This window comes from Zeugodacus cucurbitae, chromosome X (genome assembly GCF_028554725.1).
Source record: "Zeugodacus cucurbitae isolate PBARC_wt_2022May chromosome X, idZeuCucr1.2, whole genome shotgun sequence".
NCBI classification, from domain to species: Eukaryota; Metazoa; Arthropoda; class Insecta; order Diptera; family Tephritidae; genus Zeugodacus; species Zeugodacus cucurbitae.
In genome coordinates this window covers 1,396,997-1,405,000 of record NC_071672.1, presented here as the reverse complement: position 1 = coordinate 1,405,000, position 8,004 = coordinate 1,396,997, and positions in this window count along the sequence as shown.

The following is an 8,004-nucleotide window of genomic DNA, read 5'->3' as shown; positions in this document are numbered from 1 at the left end:
ATCCCAACTAGTGGAGATCACACCACTAACATCTAACCGTCCATCAGTCCAACTAATCCCCATACCCCCAAGATCCCTAATGTCCGAGTACATTGGGCATTCAGCAATAACATGCGCCCAATCATCAACACGCGCCCCACACATACACTCTGGACTATCTGCAAGGTACCTCTTATGCAAGAATGCATTAAGAGGGCCATGCCCCGTAAGCAGGAAACCCAGACTTAGACAAAATCTGAAGTCTGGGTTTCCTTCTACATACCTAACGTCCCGGATGTACTCATAAGTCACCCGACCATTGAGACTACTGTCCCAACGGTCTTGCCACCTACACCTGACCCTATCATCTAGAAGCCTCTTGCTCCCTAGATATCCCTCCCTCTCCACATCATCATCGGAAATCAAATCATTCCGCAGCAATGACACACTCAGACCCCTTCTTAACCTGAATGATACAGCACGCTGTATGACAACCAGGTCAAGAGGGGGTGCACCTAGTAACACCTGCAACGCATCCGTAGAAACGGTGCGACATACAGGCAGACAGGCGAGCATCATGCAACGCTGGACGGAGAGGAGCTTTCGGCGACCGAAGACCGTCGTGGCCGTTCGCCACCATACAGCAGCCCCATAAGTGGCACAAGCCACAAATAAGCCGCGATATATGGCGCGAACAGCACGACGTCCGAGGCCCCAATCACTCCGTAAAACGCGCATAACCTTACCTACGACTGCCTGCAGTCGCACCTTCACACTCACCAAGTGAGGAGTAAAACACATACTTTCACTCATGGTCAACCACAGGTACTTGACTTGCGTCACATACCTGTTTCCAACCCCATTCACCCGGACAACCGGTGGACGCCCCGGTGACAGTCTGCCTTTTAAAAGCATTGTCACCGTTTTGTCCATCGAGATGTCTACACCCACACTTATCCCCCAGTTGTGGACAATTTCTAAAAAATTGTCCTAAAAATTGTCCTCCCACCCGATACAACTCACGCCTTGAACGACCTTCAACAAGGAGGAGAAGGTCGTCCGCATACGCACAACACTTACAGAGTGGTTCGAGCTGCCCAAGCAGAGAGTCCATCATGAGGCTCCATATATATGGACCACAGATGGATCCCTGCGGACAGCCACGAGCCACTCCAATCTCCACACTCCCATTCATTCCAACGATAGAGGCTTTTCTGTCCGAAAAGTAGCTTCGCCAGAGATGCCTAGGACATACTTGTTGACATTCTCCCTAACAACATTCTGTACATACATCCACGCATCTTCCACACTGCGTCCTTTCCTGAACCCATACTGCCTATCCGACCACATACCCCGCGTTAGCTCCTGAAGTCGTTCCACCATAACCCTCTCCAGTACTTTTCCAAGCACCGGAAGAAGGCTGATGCCCCGATAAGAACGAGGATCACTCCTGATCTTATCAGGGGACTTCAGCAGAGGGACGACCCTGGCACTTTTCCACTCACGTGGAAAATATCCCTCCCACACGCACTTGTTATAAATGGCCTCCAAGTATTCCGGAATGAACTTCCACAAGTTTTTGCACATCTCTCCGTTCAAACCATCAAAACCTGGGGACCGTTTAGACCTAACCAGGCCAAAGGCGTATCCCAACTCCTCATCTTCTAGTGGAGGAACAGGTACCTCTTGTGCTTGAGGTGCCTGAACCTCAGCCCTGGGAAAGAACGCTCCTAACAGAACCTCTGCACACTCTCTCCACGTTGATAACGCAGTGTCACCAACACGAAGAGAGGTGATATCCTCCCTGTTACGACCCCTGCAGATCCTGTAGACCTGCCCCCAGGGGTCATCCCTATTCTCCCCAAACAAAGCTCCTCCATTCCTCTTCTTTTATTCTCACAAGCATATCCTTAAACTCTCTAACCGCACAACTAAAATCATATCTGATCTGGGATAACCTATCCGAATTGGACCGCCGAGCACGCTGAAACTTTCGTCTCAACCGCCGGACAGTCCTCCTCTTCAAGGTTAACTCAGTCGTCCACCACTAAATTTTCCTAATCCTAGAACTTTCATACTTCCTGAAAACCCTATCATTAACACACCAGACCAACTCATACAGCCGAGCAATTTGCTCGTCCACCCCCAGTTCCTCAAACTCACTAAGCGGTATTTCCAATACCGCTTCCCTTACATTCTGTCCATATTGGTTACAGTCAGTACCAGAGGTACGCCATCGCCGCAATGAACCCACGTACGCCGAGGGTGGGGATTGCGGAGAAACCATAATTTGTATCAAATTATGGTCACACAATCCCCACCCTCCCCTAATCTCCCAACTGGCGTCAAACGCTCTCCTTGCTGCCTCATTCATTAACGTTACGTCAATATCACTCATGCCCCTAGGCCCCTCAAACGTAAACCATTCACTCGGCTCATTCAAAATGTGGAGGCTCTTAGCCACCACCCATTCACTCAATACCTCGCCTCGGATGTGGCTTTGATATCCAGACGAATGTCTGGATACCTTACTAAACCACATCGAGGACGAGGCATTCGCATCCAACCCTAGGATAAATGGGCTACTACTCCCCAGTAGTAGTAGCTTATCCATGTAGCCCAGGTAGGGCTCTAGGGGCTCGCTAAATTTGCAATACAAACTAGCGACAATCATTCTACCGAACTCCCCCTCTACTGAAACACACACCCCCTGTTGCGACGAATCCAACACTACGCAATCGTAGTTTGGATCAGTCACAACAATTGCGGCATTACCCCCAAGGTCCGTAAAGACCCTGAAAACTCCAGGAAGACCCCGAACAACACCATTGGTGGTGTAGGGCTCCTGGAGTAATTCAATGCCGCACCCACCCTCAAGCATACAACCCCCCAACTCACACATCACGGCATACGATCCCTGACAATTTAGCTGAAAAATACCCCCCATCAGTGTCTGGCGAGGGCGCGCTCAACAACGCCACAGTATATCGGGCAGACAGCGGACATCATAAGATGCCCAGCTGGCCTACCCTTAAATGCACAGTTGCGACAATGAGGTGCATTGACGCAACCGGCAGCTCTGTGGCCTTCCTGACCGCACCTCCTACAGACATCTGATTTGGCCCTACATTCAGCCACTCTATGGTCAAAACCCATACACCGGAAGCAGCCAGCAACAGGGGTATCCGGTCGAACCCTGAAGGAAAACCACTTTATGTATCACCTTCCCGCTTCCAAGAGGGCGGACATTGATTTGTCCGAACCCTCAAGGACAACGTTGGTGCTACCATCAGCGGCCACCTTCCTGGGCCGACTGACCATCCGCCCATCCAACTTTCGTGCCTCAGGGCTGACGTCCTGGAGGTTCAACCGAAAGAGCTCCTCCATGAAGTCATCATGGGAGATTTCGGTGTAAACCCCCTGAACCACAACCCTCGGACCCAACTTCCGGTTCACAGTCACATCCAATCCCACCTCCCCAAATTTGGTATTATTCGCCACCTTTTCCCTCTCTAAAACAGAGGGGGTGCGAATAACCACCCCACCACCCTTAATCGGCTTCACCTCGTGCACTCGCACCCCGAGGGAAGGTCCCACCTCTTTCACCACCTTTTTGATGACTTCCTTAGAGGAAGTCGTCGGGGCCTTGCTGCGCACCACCACCGACCAAGTCTCCACGGGCTTCGGCAATGCCGGAGCAATCGCCTCCAACACAGGTGCTGGAGGCGCACGCACCGACTCAGCCGGAGCCAAACCCACAACCGACCTCTTCGGTTGGGGAATATATCCCCCACAACCCCCCCTGAGAGCGTCAACCTGACCGCGAAGATGGGCATTCTCGGTTACTACCGTCATCAGGAGTGCCTCGTACTTCGAGGCAAGCTCCATCAGCCCCTTCGCGGTAGTGACCTCAAAGTCCTTAGCCCCAAACACCAAGGCGTTTAACTCGGCCGTCACTGCCTTCATGGCAGCAACATGGCTGATAGCGCCTCCCCCAACCACACCCCCATTAACTCCACCAAGCTTTGGAGAGAGCTTTCAACCTATACGGACGTGTATTTGATGCGCTCCGTGATTATTCTCTAAAACCTAAAATTAAAAGAAAATACGTAAAAAACAAAACAACGTAAACAGTGCATTAAGCCAAGCGTTAGTCAATAACGCCGAAATTGTTAGCAAAACAAAAAAATCACAAAAATAAAAGTGTACAAACAATAAAAAATACTAAATAACAAATTCTAAGTGCGAGAAAATAAACAATAACATGAGCGCTGCGCAGCCTCACCAACAAAGCCGTAGGCATTCTCTGAATGCCTACTTTAGCTTTGTCGAGCCTGCAAAATCAGCTCCTACCAACAAACAAGGCAAAGGCGAGAAGGATGAGACATCATAGCGATCAAATAGGCAGCACCCTAAGCAGAGCTTAGAAACAACAATAGCAGCAGAGAACGGCAGCCAACAACGGCGAGCAACAAACACGAACGCATTAACAAATAAGCAGGTACCTGCAAGCGAGCAGACAGCGAAGAAAAGCATAACGCAAGGTGAGAATGCACAAATCAAAAAAGGTCCATCTGTTCAGATTGGCATTGACCGCTACGTCAATATTAAAAGGAAATTAAGTCCTGTGAAGTCAGCGGTCAATCCTAAAAAATTTCAAGGCGGCACGCCAACCAAAAATAAACCTGACGTTTTAAATGGCAACAGATTTGCCGTACTAAGCTATGGTTCTGATGATGATGCGAAGGGTACCACCACAGTCGCGTATGCCAAACCGCCCCCAATATATTTGCGCGAGCGTAGCTCAAATACTCTTGTTGCTAAATTAAGCGAAATTGTAGGTACAAAAAACTTTCATATAGTGCCTTTAAAAAAAGGCAATATAGATGAAACGAAAATACAGACATACACTGAGAAAAGTTTTATGGATGTTGTAAAGTTTTTGCCGGATAAAAACAAAAATTATTATTCCTATCAGTTGAAGAGCTCAAAGGGCCTAGCTGTAGTAATTAAAGGTATAGAGTCATCTGTAGACTCTAGTGAAATCAAAGAAGCTCTTGAAGAATGTGGCTTTGAAGTTAAAACTGTCGTAAACATCTTTAACAGAAATAAAGTACCACAACCAATGTTTAGAATTGAATTGATGCCGAATTCTAACCAGCTTAAAAAGAACGAAGTGCATCCAATATATAATTTAAAATATTTGCTGCACCGTAGAGTAACCGTAGAAGAACCACACAAAAGAAACGGTCCGGTACAATGCACCAACTGCCAAGAGTATGGGCATACCAAATCTTATTGCACTCTACGCAGTGTTTGTGTGGTATGTGGAGATTTACATCCCACTTCAAAATGTATCCTCAAGAAATAGGATTTAAACAAAAAATGCAGCAACTGTGGAGGAAGTCACACTGCCAACTACAGGGGTTGTCCTGTTTATAAAGATTTGAAATCGAAGTTGTCACAGGGAATTCAAGCACGACGTAACCAAGTGTTACATACTCCCCGTACTGACATTATAGATATCACAGACCATATTCCGAAATCTAGTAATATTAAAAATAATACTGTATGTACAAGGGAGCTATGCCAATGTTGTAAAAGGCAACAATGTACAAATGCAATCACCGCAAAATCCTCCAAATAGTGGTATTGAAACTATGATCATAAATCTTACGCAATGTATGACACAATTTATGTCTGCAATGCAAAACATGATCCAAGATTTAATAAAATAACAAAACCAAATGCTGCAAACTTTATTATGTAAAAAATGAGCATACTAAACATTTGTATATGGAACGCTAACGGTGTTAACCAACATAAACTAGAGATTATTAGATTTCTGTCTGAAAAAAATATAGATGTAATGTTAATATCAGAGACTCATCTGACAAACAAAAACAATTTTAAAATACCGGGATTTAGACTGTATGTTACAAAGGACGCCAGTTGTACCAAACTATTATGAACCACAATAACCTTGATATAATATCTCCTGGTAAGCCCACATACTGGCCCAGTGATCGTAACAAAATACCAGATTTAATTGATTTCGCTGTTACCAAAAATATAGATAGATCACTTGTGACAGCTGATACATGTACAGACTTATCTTCTGATCATTCACCTGTACTAATAAAGTTATGTGAGGAACCCATATTCGTTGAGCCAAAGGTGGGTCTAACATCTCACAAAACGAACTGGTTAAAATACAAAAAATATGTGAGTAGCCACATTAATACTGATGTAAAAATAGATACAGAAAGAGATATTGATGAAGGTATAAGAGAATTTAATGATGTAATATCAAATGTAGCTGTCATAGCAACACCAAACATAAGTAATAAACCGATTATCCGCAGAAAAATCACTAATAATGAAATAGAAAAGCTTGTAAATGAAAAAAGGCGAGCTAGATGTGAATGGGAGTTAAATCGCTCCCCTTCTACTCAGCTGCAACTAAAATATGCTGTACGAAAACTAAAAACAGCGCTTAAACGTGAGGAAGAATACCACACTCACAATTATATAAAGAAACTGTGTCCAAATTCAAACAAAGGAAATTCTCTTTGGAAAGCCCAAAAGTCAATGAAACCTCCAGTCGACTCTAACTTGCCTATAAGATGCTTGGGTGGAAACTGGGCACGAAGTGACGAGGATAAGGCAAATTGTTTTGCAAATAACCTAGAAAAGGTATTTCAACCAAATTGCCCAAAGAACAGCTTTAAGCTGCCAATCATCTCCAATAGCGCTAACGAGTCGCTTGGGTCTATTCAAACGTCATCTTCTGAAATTATTAAAATCATAAAAGAGCTGAATCCAAAAAAGTCGGCAGGACACGATAAAATTTCTCCAAAAATGCTAATTGAGTTACCAAATATTGCTTTAACAGTACTCTCCTTGCTCTTTAACGCTATTCTCAGTTTCGGCTACTATCCAAGTTCATGGAAAAAGTCGCAGATCATCATGATAGAGAAACCAGGTAAAGACTTGACACAGCCGTCTTCATACAGACCAATCAGTCTTCAACCGTGTCTTTCTAAAATATTTGAAAAAGTGTTACTATCAAAGATGTCTCCTTTCCTCCATGAAAATAATGTAATACCAACGCACCAATTCGGTTTTCGTGCAAAACATGGCACTGTAGAACAAGTAAATAGAATTACTAACGAAATCAGAAGGGCGTTCGAGTATAGAGAGTACTGTTCTGCTATATTTCTAGATGTGGCTCAGGCGTTCGATAAAGTGTGGCATGATGGGCTTATATTAAAAAAAGCTTACCTCTCGAAATGCATAAAACCTTGGAGTCGTATTTAAAAAATAGAAAATTTACTGTCAAAGTAGGAGACTTCATATCTGATGAACGACCAATAAGAGCTGGCGTACCTCAGGGCAGTGTTTTAGGGCCAACTCTGTACATAATATATACAGCAGACCTTCCAACAGCTAGTAATGTTTTGACATCAACTTTTGCGGATGACACAGCTTTAGTGAGCCGAAACAAATGCCCAATTATAGCATCAAAAGTATTAGGAGAGCATTTGATTTTTGTCGAAGAATGGTTAGCAAACTGTCGTATAAATGTAAATGAACAGAAGTGCAAGCATGTTACATTTTCTCTAAGACCAAAAACGTGTCCGGCAGTTAAAATGAACAATATTTTATTACCCCAAGCGACTGAAGTAACATATCTTGGTATTCACTTAGATAGAAGGCTCACGTGGAGAAAACACATATCGAGCAAAATAACCTGCGTGAAGATAAGAGCAGAACATTTAAATTGGCTTTTAAATAAAAATTCAAAACTTAGCCTAGACAACAAAGTTCTATTATACAACGCGGTCATAAAGCCGATTTCGATGTACGGCATCCAACTGTGCAACCAATATCGATATAATTCAGAGATTCCAATCAAAAATGCTTAGAACAATCACGTGCTCACCATGGTATATTCGTAATGAAAATATCCATAAAGATCTTGGTATTCTCATGGTAAAGAAAGAAGTAGAGAACAGCAGAAAT